Source organism: Lissotriton helveticus, chromosome 3_1 (genome assembly GCF_964261635.1).
Source record: "Lissotriton helveticus chromosome 3_1, aLisHel1.1, whole genome shotgun sequence".
In the NCBI taxonomy this organism is placed as follows: domain Eukaryota; kingdom Metazoa; phylum Chordata; class Amphibia; order Caudata; family Salamandridae; genus Lissotriton; species Lissotriton helveticus.
In genome coordinates this window covers 1,942,962,627-1,942,977,249 of record NC_136061.1, presented here as the reverse complement: position 1 = coordinate 1,942,977,249, position 14,623 = coordinate 1,942,962,627, and the positions used below count along the sequence as shown (strand labels likewise).

The window sequence follows — 14,623 nt, the reverse complement described above, 5'->3', positions numbered from 1 at the left end:
AAGACTCGCTGTATTTCCCACCAAGCCTACTGGAAAACTGGTCCATCCATAAATCATTCTCTGATCACCCCACACAAACTTGTAAGATATCTTAGATCAGCATCCTCCTCGCTGGTAACAGTCCCCAGGATTAAAAAATCCAGAAGTGGAGGCCGTTCTTTTTCTTATAATGCCTCAAAACTCTGGAACTCCCTTCCCCTCAACATGCGCTCAGAATCCAATCTGCTTTGTTTCTGCAAACAGTTAAAAACTCTACTGTTCTCTCACCCTGATTAACTTTCTTCTTTCATCAGCTCGCATCTGTCTGTAGCGCTGAGACGCCTCAGGGTAACCATCGCGCTTTATAAATGTTCCCTTTCATTTCATTTCATTTCTTTAATGTTAGCATATAGGTTTAAAGAGTGGGTCTAAAAAGGAAGCAGTTTTGGAAAGAGAATTTCATGACGCTTTTTACAAACAAAACTGTTACAGCGCAATCGGAATATTAACTTTTGTACAATATTTGTTTCTGTGTAAGGCAATTGCCAGCCTGTAGTTTAAACAGCCCCCATATGTGCAAGTTGATCAAAGCCACATTTACATCCCATTTAAAAACTATTGGAAAGCTTCATACCACTCCAGGCTTGTTGGCGGCTTCAGTTGGTCGTCTTTTAGAAGCAAGGTGTTAATAAATTTCAAACACATGTGGAGGCGTGCTATCCAACCTGCCCACACACATCTTGATATTTTTTTTTTTTTGCAATGTAGATTTACCCTAAATGCAAAAAAACGGAGCTTCACTGGTAACCTACGTGTACATACCTAGGAAGTTGCTGTTTACTAATGTCCACAGTTACTAAAAGTTACCATAACTTGTGCTGCAAAGTGGTGCTGCAGAGTGGTGCTTTAGAATGATGCAGTAAAGGGGTACTGTAGAGTAGTGCTGTAGAGCTCAACAGAGCTTAAAAACATCGCAAAAGCCAATCGCTGGGGCCAAAAACGTACAAAGGTCCCAAAGGCGAGACCTATTGGCTATGCCAATGCTTGTTGATCTAGGGCTCTGCGACCATCTAGGGAAACCTACAAATCCCAGACATTTCTGAAAACTAGACACCCAGGGGATCCGAGGGAGGTGTGACTTGCATGGACCCCCAACGTTTTCTTTCCCAGAATCCACTGCAAACTTAGCTAAAGAAATCACATTTTCCATACATTTCTGTGTGGGATCATTGCGTTGACATTTCCTACCACTCAGCGTTCCCCTCAGCTTCCCGATAAATGATACCGGTCTTGTGTGGGTACCCAATGTAGATAAGCCTAAAAAGTATTTTTAAAAACTGTCCTTTTGGTTCCCCCTCAAACTCTACATGTTTTTGTCCCTTCCCTGGTGCAGGCACTTGGCCCACCCCTATAAGTGAGGTATAATTTTTTATTGGGAGACCAAGGAGAAAGCTGGGTGGAAGAAATGTGTGCAGGCATGGAGAACCCACACAGAAACGTAAGGAAAATATCGTTCTTAGCTAATTTTTTAGGTTTGCAGAGGATTCTAGGTAAGAAAACTTTGGGGGGGATTTACGCAAGCCACACCTGCCTGGGCTCCCCTGGGTGTCCAGTTTTCAGACGGGTTTGGAAGGTTTCCCTAAATGGGCACCGAGCCGGGGACCAAAACAGCAGATGCATCCCTTGTAAAACCAGGTTGTTTTGTGATAGATACTTTTGATGTCTCTACAATACGTTTTGGACCCTTCCCTGTCACAGGCACTAGGCCCACCTCAACAAGTGATGTGCCATTTTTATCTGGAAATTTTAGTGAATGGTAGTTGGAAGGCAGTTGGTGGCTCTCTGCAGATTCAAGAATATTCCAATACAGAAATGTGAGGAAAATGGTTTTTGAGACTAATTTTGCGGATTGCAAGGGATTCTGGGTAACCGAACCGGGTGAGAGCCACACAAATCATCCATCCTGGATTCCCATAGGTGCTTAGTTTTCAAAAATGTACAGGTTTGCTAGTTTTCCCTAGTTTCTGGCTGAGCTATGGCCCAAAATTCACAGCTAGGTACATTGTAAAAAAAAAGGGTCAGTTTTCATTGGGAAAAAGTGATATTTTCACGCTGCCTTTTGGTCCGTTTCTTGTTGCAGCCACTAGGCTTACCCAGAGGTAAGAATTATGTGAGGTAGAATTTTGATCTGAAGCCTTGGGGGTATGCTGGGTGGAAGGAAGTGTGTGGCTCCCCTCAGATTTTAGAATTTGCAAGGGATTCTGGGTAACAGAACCTGGTGAGAGCCACACAAGTCACCTAGTCCGGGATTCTACTAGGTGTCTAGTTTTAAAAAATGTACAGGTTGGCTAGGTTTCTCTAGGTGCCGGCTGAGGTAGGGCCAATATTCACAGCTAGGCATTTTGCAAAAAAGGGTCAGTTTTCAATGGAAAAAATGTATTTTTATCAGGAGATTTACGGGAATACGGATTAGTATTAACAATTGTCTACCTCTGCATTTGTGCATTTCAAATGTCAGACTGTTGTAAGAAAGAAGTAATTTTAAGAAATGCCCTCTAATTCACATAATAGTATGTGTAGCCATCAATTCAGGGATGTGCAAATACAAACTGCTCCTAAACTCCACATCTTATGCCCATTTCGGAAATACATAGTTTTCCTTTATACCTATTTTGCACTCTTTATATTTTACCAGATGAATTGCTATATATACCTGGTACTTAATAAAAAAAAACATTACAAGGTGCAGCTCAGTTATTGGCTCTGGGTATCATGGATTCTATGGCCGGACCGGAGGCTCAGATTATGCTTTTCTTCCTTCGCATTTTAATAAAGTAAATCTCACAGCAGCCTTAGAAAAGCATTATCAAACAATTTTATCATCAAGGATAACAAAAAACAACACGTTTCCAATCCGCTGGAACTACAAGTCCCATCAGTCCAGCCATCATTGCCACTGCAGTCCTTCTTCAGTGCAGACCACCACGGCTAGATAACGAGTCCCTCCTCTGTGTTCCTCATCTTTCTTCGCTGCTCACGCAGCCAGTTAAGTTGTCTTTCTTTGCTCTCCGCTTTTCTGGGGTTGGCCCTGTTGGGGGGTCTCAAAGGTGGGGAGCGCTTTCTGGGGCTTGTTGTTGTTTACCATAACGGTTCTTCTGTTTCAGAGCCCCTTTTAATCGCGGGAACGGAGTTGTTCCTCACGCGATTGTGCCGGCGTACGCGGCGCATAAACAGCCGCTAGGGGGAGCTCTGACGTCTTGCTGCTCCGCAGCGCGTTTTTTCCTCACAGAGGAGCCGCGCTGTGGAGCTGCGCCGCGTTCCCGAGCCTTGCCCCAGCCCTTCTCCTACGCCCGGTTTCGGGTCTGTATCAGCCCCCCATTTGTTCAAAACGCCCCGTGGGGGTCAGTACTGCGGCTGAGACCGCGTGGAGCGCCTGAGGGCGAGTTGTGGCACTGTGTGGTGAAAGGGTGTGGCAGAGTGCGCGGAGAAGGTGCTTGTGACCCGGTCTGTGTACAGAGGGTCTGCGCGCTCTTAGGGTGAGGTGCCCCCCTTATTGCCTGTTGCTTTGGGTCCAAATAGTCTTGCAGTCCTCCTGTCTGCCCACATTTTGCACACAGCCCGTAGTGATAGCCCTTGACTTGGTAATACATATTGAGGACCGGGCTGCTGGTGCGCTTAAGTCATGGATCAAGACGAGTACTATGACGAGGAGGCTACACACTCCTACCTTAATGATAACAAGTTCTTTCAGGCGGTGGACTCTTCCATTTACCGCTGCGTCACCGAGGTAGTAGGCCCCATGGAGGACCGCCTTTCTGCCCGAAATTTTGAGGAATGCGTCAAACTTGCGCAAGCCCACTTGGGGGGGCCTGGAGAGCTCCCGGGGCCATCGGGGGAGGGCCCTCCAGCCCCAAAGAAACCTTGCAGGAGGGGGCTTCTGGGGATGCGCAGGGTGTTGACAGAGGTGCCTTTGAGCGGCTTCGCGATGCTTTCTTGGCAAAGGCGACTTCCGTCACCCCTAAAGCGCCCTCCGTGCCCACCCCTTCGTTGCCCTCGGGAACAGCTCCCCCTTCCCCGGGTGCGGATTCTCCTGACTCGGAGGACGATGGAGAGTCTGTGCGGTCTTGGCGTCCGTCGGGCTCCGCCATCGAGTTGCCTCAGGATAGTTCCGGCATGCTGGATCCAGATGAAATCATTCATCCGCGATCCGCGGCCTGGACCCCTGGGGACAAGGTGGCGAAGTTCGTGGCCAGCCGACTCCGCAAGCCCCTAGAGAAGGAGGCAAGGGGCTGCCTGAGGGGGAGAGTGTCCCAGACCCACGCTTGAGGGAAAGGTGGCGCTAACGCCAGAGCTGGACCCTAAGATGGCCACCTTCTTAGCCAAATTTATCAAGGACCCGCGTAAGGGCATAGACCGCTCTTGGCGGTTTTGCCAAGATAAACTATTGGACCCCATAACCAAAATTTTAGACATTGCGGAGGAAGCTAAGGTTTCAGGGGCCGCCATTTCACCAGAGATCCTCTCGAACTGGGCGCAGAGGGTGGTGGTTTTCTTAGGCAATGCCAATTGCGCCCTATCCACAGAGCGCCGTAGGTCCCTCTTGATTAAGTTAGACCCGAAGCTAGGGGACCTAGCCTCTTCGGAGGCGGGGGCTGTGGCCCAAGGGGGCCTCTTTGGGGAGCCCTTCATAAAGGAACTGGGGAAATTTGTGTCTACGTTCACTTCCCTTGACAAGGCCCAATCAAATATCAAACGGGTTTTTCAGCAACGTTTCTCCCAAGGGGCCGGGCACGGTGGGGGCCGCGCGCCCTGCCGAGGCGGTCAACATGCCGGCAACAGAGGGCAAGGCTCCGGGCGAGGCCAGTATAACTCCTCAGCCAGTTATAGCAACTTTTATCCGACAAGAGGGCAGCGCTTCGCCGGGGATTCAAGTCCAACGCAGGCAACAATCCCAACGGTAAGTTTCATACCAGCGGGTCAAGTGCAGATTGGAGGTCGCTTAGCGGCCTTTTGGGGTGCGTGGAAGGCACTTACGGCGGACGCTTGGGTTTTGCAAACGGTCCGCGGGTTCCACATAGAGTTTTTTAATTATCCCAGGCAGTCCGGAACCCCGCGTCCCATAACGTTTTCAGAGGCCGATGCCCAGTTAATCGACGTAGAGGTCTCGGAATTGCTTCGCAAGGGCGCTGTTCGGCCGACAACGCTTCACCCCTCGGGCTTCCTCAGCAATATTTTCTTGGTGGAGAAGACCGATGGGGGAAAGTGGCCGGTGATCAACCTGAAGGAGTTCAATGGTTGGCTGATTTATCGGCATTTCAAGATGGAGGGTATTCACCTCCTCCGGGATGTCCTTCTGCCGCACGACTGTATGGTGCGGTTGGATTGATTGATTGATTGTGGGTTTCTAAAGCGCTAGAATCGACTCCCGAAGGAGTATCTCTGCGCTGGAGACTGCTGGGGAACCCGTCCTGGCTTTCCCTGTGAGATGGTCCCTACTGGGTATCTCCAAGGTGAAACCAGGCATCCCCAGCGTATGTGGAGGGCCGTTGTGGAGATGAGGCAAGCTAATGCCCAGAGTTGCCGAGTGTGAGCCCTAGTTAGAGTAGGCACCGAGGCGAGAATTATCGAGTCCGTTGACCCTGGTCCAAGACCCTGCCGCGTCAGGAATTGAACCTTGGTCCCGGGCCGACCTCTGCTCCCGGGTCTGCCGCCTCTAACCAGTGAGCCACACCACTCCACTCAAGGATCCGTACCTAGTGGTTCCCATCCATCCCTCTCACCGCCGGTTCCTCCAGTTTCAGTGGGGGGGTCAGGTTTTCGAGTTCACCGCCCTTCCATTCGGCCTTTCCTCGACCCCATGGTGTTTCACGAAAGTGTTACACCCCGCCGTAGAGTTTCTGCGGGGCCAAGGGATTCGCATGCTTGTCTATCTAGACGACATCTTGCTAATGGCGCAATGTCCCCAAAGATTACACCTTCTGCTGCAGCAGGCGGTCTCCCTTTTACAAGGGCTAGGTTTTATTATCAACAGCGATAAGTCGGTTCTCGAGCTGTGTCAGAAGGTAACCTTCCTAGGGTTCGTAGTGGACTCCGTTCAATGCACCTTGAGCCTTCCAGCTCAGAAGATGGCAAAGATCCGCCATGTACTGCGGCAGACCATAGCCAAAACACAGACTTCCCTGCGGCAGATTGTCAGAGTGGTGGGGCTTCTCTCCTCGTCCATCCAGGCAATCTTTCCGGTGCCCCTTCACTACAGGGCGCTTCAACGTCTCAAGGCTTGTCATCTCAGGAAGGGTATGTCCTACGATCAGGTGGTTCCCCTCACGCAGGAGGTCAAGGAGGAGATGGTTTGGTGGTTGTCCCATATGGAGGCCTGGAATGGTCGGGAGATTTGTGGCTCGACCCCGGACCTGGTGATAGAATCCGACGCGAGCAGGTCGGGCTGGGGCGCCCGCTGCGGAGATTTCTTCACGGGCGGCGTCTGGTCGTCAGAAGAACAGAATTTACACATCAACTGTTTGGAACTTCTGGCGGGCTCTTTTGCCGTACGTTGCTGGACCAAAGACTCAGCGAGATCGTGTGTCCTGTTGCGGATGGACAACGTGTCAGCGGTCCGCTATGTCAACCATCTCTGCGGGCTGAGGTCAAGGGCCCTGGCGAATTTGGCAAAGGATTTCTGGGACTACTTTCTAGCCCACCACCTGTCGGTAACGGCGGAGTACTTGCCGGGACAAGCCAATCAGGTGGCGGACTAGCACTCCAGGAACATGAGACTCCAGCCAGTGGCAGATGGACGTTCGAGTTTTTCAGTGGCTGAACGGTCTGTGGGGTCCTTTCTCAGTGGACCTATGACGTTGGTCGCTCCCGGGCCTTTCGAGATCAGCTGAGGATCTCATGTCCAAGGCTTGGGCTACCGGTACCGCGAAGCGCTATAGATCCGCTTGGGTCAAGTGGGTGCGTTGGTGTCTTCGACGGGACTTGGATCCCTTGGTCGCAGGAGTTGTTCCCATGTTGAATTTTCTGGCGGAATTGGCATCGGATGGTTTGGCGTACAGATCAATTAACGCCATACGTTCGGCGATCTCAGTGGCGCACAACCCGCTGGACGGGAAGCCGATTGGGGAACATCCATTTGTGTGTAGGCTCCTGCGGGGTATACGTCTTTCTCTACCTCCCGAACCACGGTACTCGATCCTGTGGGACGTTAATGTGGTTCTGAACCTTTTTCTCTCCTGGCAACCCAATGCATAGTTGTCTCTAAAGGAGCTTTCAGCTAAATTAGCGATGCTTTTATGCTTGGTGTCCTGTCGGAGAGTTTCCGATGTTCGCGCTTTGGATGTATCGGCGAGTTTTTTCACCAGATGGGGTGACATTCTCGGTGGGGCGTCGCACTAAGTCCGGGTCGCGTTCCATCTCTTACCCGGCCTTCGTGGACGTTCCCAAGTTGTGTGTTGTCAAATGCCTAAAGGCTTACGAGGAGGTTAGCCTGGACATTCGCCCTCCGGGCGAGAGACAACTGCTAATTGCCTTACGAAAGCCACACAAAGCAGTCTCTTCCCCCACCATAGCGAGGTGGGTGCGTTGGGTCATGCAAGAGGCAGGTATTGATACGAAGCAGTTTGGAGCCCACTCGGCCAGAGGAGCCATGGCTTCGAAGGCGTTTTCAGTGGGCGCTCGGTTGGAGGATCTAATGCGAGCAGCGGATTGGTCCTCGGATTCTACGTTTAAGAGGTTTTACTTTAAACCTATGGTGGATATTGCTCATTTGGTGGTGAGTAAGCTTTGAACAAGCATAATCTGAGCCTCCGGTCCTGCCATAGAATCGAAATTTGCCTAGCTACAGTGACAGTAAGTTTCAATTCTATTAAGGACACGGAGGCGAGGATTATCCCTCCCAGGTCTCCAGTGGATACGAACCCACCCGTATGTCAGTAAGTACTTATTTTTCTGGTTTGAAGTCTTGATTGTAGTGTATAACTCACGTGACTTCGTTTTTGACAGGTGTAAGGTTTGATGTTTTACAACGCTTACGCTGTTATGTTTCTCCTGCTAGGGACTGATGGTTCCAAGAAAGACCAGTAGACGGTTGGTGTAGTTCGCACGAAGAAAGAGGAGGGACTCGTTATCTAGCCGTGGTGGTCTGCACTGAAGGACTGCAGTGGCAATGTTGGCTGGACTGATGGGACTTGTAGTTCCAGCGGATTGGAAACGTCTTGTTTTTTGTTATCCTTGATGATAAAATTGTTTGATAATGCTTTTCTAAGGCTGCTGTGAGATTTACTTTATTAAAATGCGAAGGAAGAAAAGCCTAATCCTCGCCTTCGTGTCCTTAATAGAATTGAAACTTACCGTGACTGTAGCTAGGCAAATTTCGATTCTTGGTTAAACTACAAACTCTGTATATCCCTGCAACCAGAAGGGTCCAGTGAATGTAATGGAGTATTGCTTTAAAAAATATCTGGCATAGTTGGAAGAAGTTACAGATGAAAATGAAATGTACAAATGGCAGTTTTTTTTTAAATCAATTTCAATATTTGTTTATTTCAACTGTTACTTTCTATAGGAAAAACTTGAAGGATCGACGCAAGTGACCCCTTGCTGAATTCAGGAGTGTGACTACTTTTCAAAAATCTATAGCTTTCCAGGATCCATCATGGATTTCACAAGCTTTTCTACCACTAACTGGAAGGAGGTTGAAATCACAAAAATAGTTAAAATGGGCCATGTCCCAATAAAGTGCCCAATCAGTGTTGAAATATCTGTTTTTATTCCATTTTGATTGTTGCTGGGAGGATGGTGACTCTAGCACCGCAAACCCTTCATTGATTCCATTTACAGGGAACAAAAACAGATGTTTTCTTCTGCAGCTCCTTTTCCTCATTTTTCCCCAAAAACCCAAAATGTAGCTGTAATTTGGCTAAATTCTCAGTCCCCTTTAGTGGAATCCATCAACACCTGATAGAATCCGCAGGATGTTGGAAAAATAGAAGCAAATTTGGCGTGGATACCTTACAGGGACAAAAAGTTATGAGGGTGTAAGTGCGAACTACCCCAAATAGCCAAGAAAAAGGCTTTTCACGGCGTTGGGGAGGGGGGTGGGGGGGCTAGCAGAGAAGGGGTTAAGAACCTTTGATCTACAGAAATTACTCCTTAGAAAATTCAATATTTCTGCAACTTTTAGAATTGTCTACATTTCTCTATTGTCTGTATTTTTGTTTTTAGATGTTTCAGCAGAAATGTTGTATCATGTAGAATCCAAGGCTTAAAGCAAACAACTAAGAAAATCTCTGTGGATGTAGAACGCTAACCCAGTGCCAGACTGTAAAGACTGGCGTAGAACAAACCATAAGCACTATATGCTCAAAAGATTGTCAAGGGGTGTGTTGCACACTGGTTCTGGCAGGACTGCCATTGTCCTTCCCAATGCATGATGGTACATGTACGCAAACACATCTTTTACTCACTGTAGCATGGTTGCTTGTATGATAAAATGAAGCCCAGTGCGTAGTCACCCTTGATATATGTTTCATACTTTGTGTTTTCAGAAGGGCAGATCTTGGTGAGGAGCTGCTCATGTTGTGCTTCTGCAAGCATGTAATGTACTAGAGAGTGTATCTAGTGTTTTTTTCCCTCTGGTCAAGGGAGCTCCTGGGCAAAAGTAATCCAAATGACTTGTATTGTTCCATGGCGTACCCACAGCACGGGGAACCTCATATACACTGTTTATCCTGCAACGCTCATGCACAAAGCAAAAGTCTTTGAAAGCCCTAGATAGAAACTGTGAAAATGAATTTGCTCAGCTTAAAAACTTCTAAACACTGATAACCCCTGATTTTTACACTGACTAATCCCCATCTGCAGTTCACATCAAATAGAAGCTGAAAACAGGAAAGACTAAGTGTATTTCAGAGTTTCTTTCACTTTTTTTTATAAATGTACAGTATATGGCTTTCTGAAAAAGATTAGATCATAATTATAGTTTATTTAGTATTGATTTACTTTTTTTTTTTTTTTTTTACAGATGAAAGAAATGCTTTAAGAATGGAAGACGGAAAGGACATAAGGCTACTTTTAAAGGCATAGTTGGGCATTGAAACCTATTCCAAGGAGACCTGTTCATAATCAATAAAATATCTTAATCTACGCTGTCAAGCAACGTGAAAAAAATACTCGACTCAAAAAGACTAACCAGAGAGACACTAGGGAATAGAAAACTTTCTAAATGTACTAAAGCTCTCAAAGCAAATTTTATAGTATCCTATAAGGAGCACATGAAGTAAGCATAGAAGAAAGACAGTATTTATTTAATGTGACTTTGGTTCACATAATGGAATGACTATAAATAGTCTCAATGTGATAAAACATTCATGGCCACAGGCCATCTAAAGTTGCACAAGGTTGCCCACAGAAGACTGAACATATAAATGTAAGGAATGTGGGCAGACATTCAATGAAAAGAGTCGACACCAGGAAGAAGTTATTGAATGTACTGAATGTCAGATTGCATGCAAAAGGACACCTGCTGATAGATCAGGCAAGCCCTGCTGAGGAAAACATATTCATAACAATGGAAAACTTGCAGTCACATCAGACTGTCCATACTGATGGGAACCCTTTTAAACTAACTGAATCTAATCCAGCATTCATTACAAAGGCAGAGCTAATACGACAACAAAACGTCCACATTGGGAAAAAATCATATGAATGTAGAGAATGTGACAAGATATTCATTGCAAAGGCAAACCTAATGCAACTTCTGAAAATTCACACTGGAGAGAAGCCATATAAATGTACTGAATGTGACAAGGCATTCATTAGCAAAGAGCTGTTGAAGCAACATCACAGATTCCACACTGGAGAGAAACCCTTTCATTGTAGTGAATGTGACAGGTCATTCGTTGCAAAGACAAACCGAATGCAACATCTGAAAATCCACACTGGAGAGAAGCCATATAAGTGTACTGAATGTGACAAGGCATTCATAAGCAAACCGCTATTAAACCAACATCAGAGATTTCACACTGGTGAGAAGCCATATAAATGTACTGAATGTGACAAGGCATTCAGTGGCAAAAAGCAGTTAAAACAGCATCAGAGATTCCACACTGGAGAGAAACCCTTTCATTGTAGTGAATGTGACAGGTCATTCGCTGCAAAGACAAATCTAAAGCAACATCTGAAAACCCACACTGGGGAGAAACCATTTAAATGTACAGAATGTAACAAGACATTTGTTGGAAAGACATCTTTAATGCGACACCTGAAAATGCATACTGAAGAGAAGCCATATAAATGTACTGAATGTGATAAGGCATTCGTTGAAAAGGAATCCCTAATGCGACATCTGAAAATCCACACTGGAGAAAAACCATATAAATGTACAGAATGTAACAAGCCATTCATTACAAAAAAAGAGTTAATGCGACATCATACAGTCCACACAGGGGAGAAACCACATAAATGTACTGAATGTAACAAGGGATTCTTTACAAAAGGAGAGCTAAATCAACATTATGCAGTCCACATTGGGGAGAAACCTTATTTATGTGCTGAATGTGACAAGGCATTTGTTACAAAAGCGCTGTTAAAGCACCATCAGAAAATCCACACTGGAGAGAAACCCTATGGTTGTAGTGAATGTGAGAAGGCATTCATTACTAACGGAGAACTAATACGACATCAGAGAGTCCACACTGGAGAGAAACCATATGAATGCACGGAATGTAACAAGGCGTTCAATACACGTGAATCCCTAATACGACATCAGAGATTGCACACTGGAGAGAAACCATATGAATGCACGGAATGTAACAAGGCGTTCAATACACGTGAATCCCTAATACGACATCAGAGATTGCACACTGGTGAGAAACCATATACATGCACTGAATGTGACAAGGCATTCATTACTAAGGAAGCCCTTATTGTACATCAGAAATTCCATACTGGGGAGAAACCTTATAAATGCACTGAATGTGACGGGGCGTTCTTTACAGAAAGATATCTCTTGCAACATCAGAAAATCCACACCGGGGAGAAACCATATGGTTGTAGTGAATGCGAGAAGGCATTCTTTAGAAAAGGCCATCTCTTGCGACATCAGAAACTCCACTCTGGAGAGAAACCATATGGGTGTAGTGAATGTGAGAAGGCATTTGTTACAAAAGGGGAATTAAAGCAACACCAAAAAACTCACACTGGAGAGAAACCATATGATTGCGCTGACTGTGGAAAGGCATTCACTACAAAGCACACGCTTATACTACATCAGAAGAGACACACTGGAAATAAACCATATGGTTGTAGAGAATGTGAGAAGGCATTTATCACAAAACAGCGGTTAATGGAGCATCAGGAAACCCACACCGGGAAGAAATATCAATGCAATGAATGTGACAAGGCATTTTTTGCAAAGGGAAGTCTAAGGCGACACCAGAAAATCCACTCTGGAGAGACACCATATAAATGTACTGAATGTGATAAGGCATACACTATAAAGTACCAACTAGAACATCATCGCGAAATCCATACTGGGAAGAAACCCTATGGATGTAGTGTGTGTCACAAAACATTCTTTAGAAAACCGCACTTAATGGTACATCAGAATACCCACACTGGAGAGAAACCATATGAATGCACTGAATGTGACAAGGCATACAGTAGAAAACACCACTTGTGGGAACATCAGAAAACCCACACAGGGGAGAGACCATATGAATGCACTGAATGTGGCAAGGCATTTAGGAGAAAGACCCACCTAATGAGACATCTGAAAGTCCACATATGAAAGACACCATATGAATGTACTGAATGTGGAAAAGCATTCACTCTAAAGCACATGCTAGTACAACATCAGAAAATCCACACTGGAGAGAAACCATATGAATGCGCTGTATGTGACAAGTGATTCACTCTAAATCACATGCTAATACGACATTGGAAAATCCACCCTAGAGAGAAACATTATGGTTGTAGTGATTGTGAGAAGGGGTTTCTTTCAAAGGACTGCCTAATGCTACATCTGAAAGTCCACGCTGGGGAGAAACAATATGAATACACTTGATGTGACAAGGCATTTGTTGCAAAGAACATCCTAATGCTGCATCATTAAGTCCACACTGGAGAATTACCCTATGAATGTACTGAATAGGACAAGGAATTCACTTTAAAGCACCTATTAGTACTATATCAGAGAATCCACATGGGAAGTAATCATATGCTTGTAATTGGTTTGACAAGACATTCATTAGAAAAACACTTACTGCGACATCAGAGAACCCACACAGGAGACAGACCATGGGAATTCACACCGGGGCAAATTATATCAATGTACTCAATCCAACACACTTTATTGAAAAGTGAAGACCATTTTTACATTGATAGGTTCATACAGGGTGGAAACCATACCACTGATCAGAATGAGATAATGCATTCATAACAAAGAGAGCTCCAATGTGCCGTCGAAAGTAGAATGTGACAAGTCATTTATTCACAAAAAGGAACACTGTTTTCTCATCTGAGATTTTCCACCGGGAGAAGCCACATCAGTATACTGAATGTGACAAGCTATACAGTACAAAGACTGGACTACTATATAATTTGAAATCTGACAATGGTGAGAACCCAGATATACTCAATGTGAAAAGAAGTTCATCACAAACTCATCACTAAATAAACATTTGAATCTCTATACAAGGAAGGAATCATGTGAACGCGCGGAGTGTGACAAGGCATTTAGCAGAAAGGATAAGCTAATGCAATAGCAGATATCCAACACTGGAGAGAAACCATATCAATGTTTCTAATGTGATAAATATTTCATTACAAAAAGAAATGTACTGGTACACCAGAATGTCCAAACCACAGAGAAACAATATGAATGTTATTGAATGTGACAAGGCTCAGAGAGTCCACAGTTGTTAGATAACATGAATTTTCAGACTTTGACAAGACATTCATTAGGTAGGAATGTAAAGTGAAAGTTCACACCTTACAGAAACCACAAGAATGAACTGAACGTAAGAAAACATTTACTACAAATTGCACTCTAGTGGGTCACCTCATATCACACAATGTATGAAGGGTAGAGTGACCAAATTACCGAAACTGAAAACTGAGACATGCCAAAGACATATAAGTAGAAATAACAGTTTTGCAGTTACCAAGGTGCACAGACTGGCTTAATTGACAGCACTTGTCAGCATAGAAATCAAAGAAATTAGGGTATATTGGGAATTAAATACAGCCTTTATACTAAGTATTATATGTTATTCAATTTCTATCTGTTTTAGCCTTCTAACTGATTCTGCACTGGGGCGGAGAGAAAAGTATGAATGTAACCCCCTGAAACCAGAATATACTACATTTTCAAAATCTGTTAGGACAGATGGTTACAAAACATGACTTTCTCAGCAATTATGAAACATCTGGTCAGCCTGTGAGGTATTACAAAAAGAGTAGGCTTTCTTATTAAGCATTTATTTGTTCTTCTGTACTTGACTGAATTTAATTTGAACTGCCCCATTAAATTGTGTGGTTTATGTTTGTGTTCAGTGGCAGGCACCCCATAGACTAAAACAATGTTTGTGCTAAGCCCTTGTAAAAAAAAAAAAAAAAAGTATCATGTGAAACTGATCCCATAAAT

At 45.2% G+C, this 14,623-nt stretch overlaps 1 pseudogene across 1 annotated transcript in view; it reads left to right on the top strand.

Annotated features, from left to right (window-relative positions):
* Nucleotides 1–13,180, top strand: part of LOC144823998 (uncharacterized) — a 56,106-nt pseudogene extending 42,926 nt beyond the window's left edge. Inside the window, exon 2 of the transcript XR_013608867.1 lies at nt 10,001–13,180. The product of XR_013608867.1 is annotated as an uncharacterized LOC144823998 (transcript). The remainder of the gene's footprint in view (nt 1–10,000) is intronic.
* Nucleotides 13,181–14,623: the final 1,443 nt, after the last annotated feature.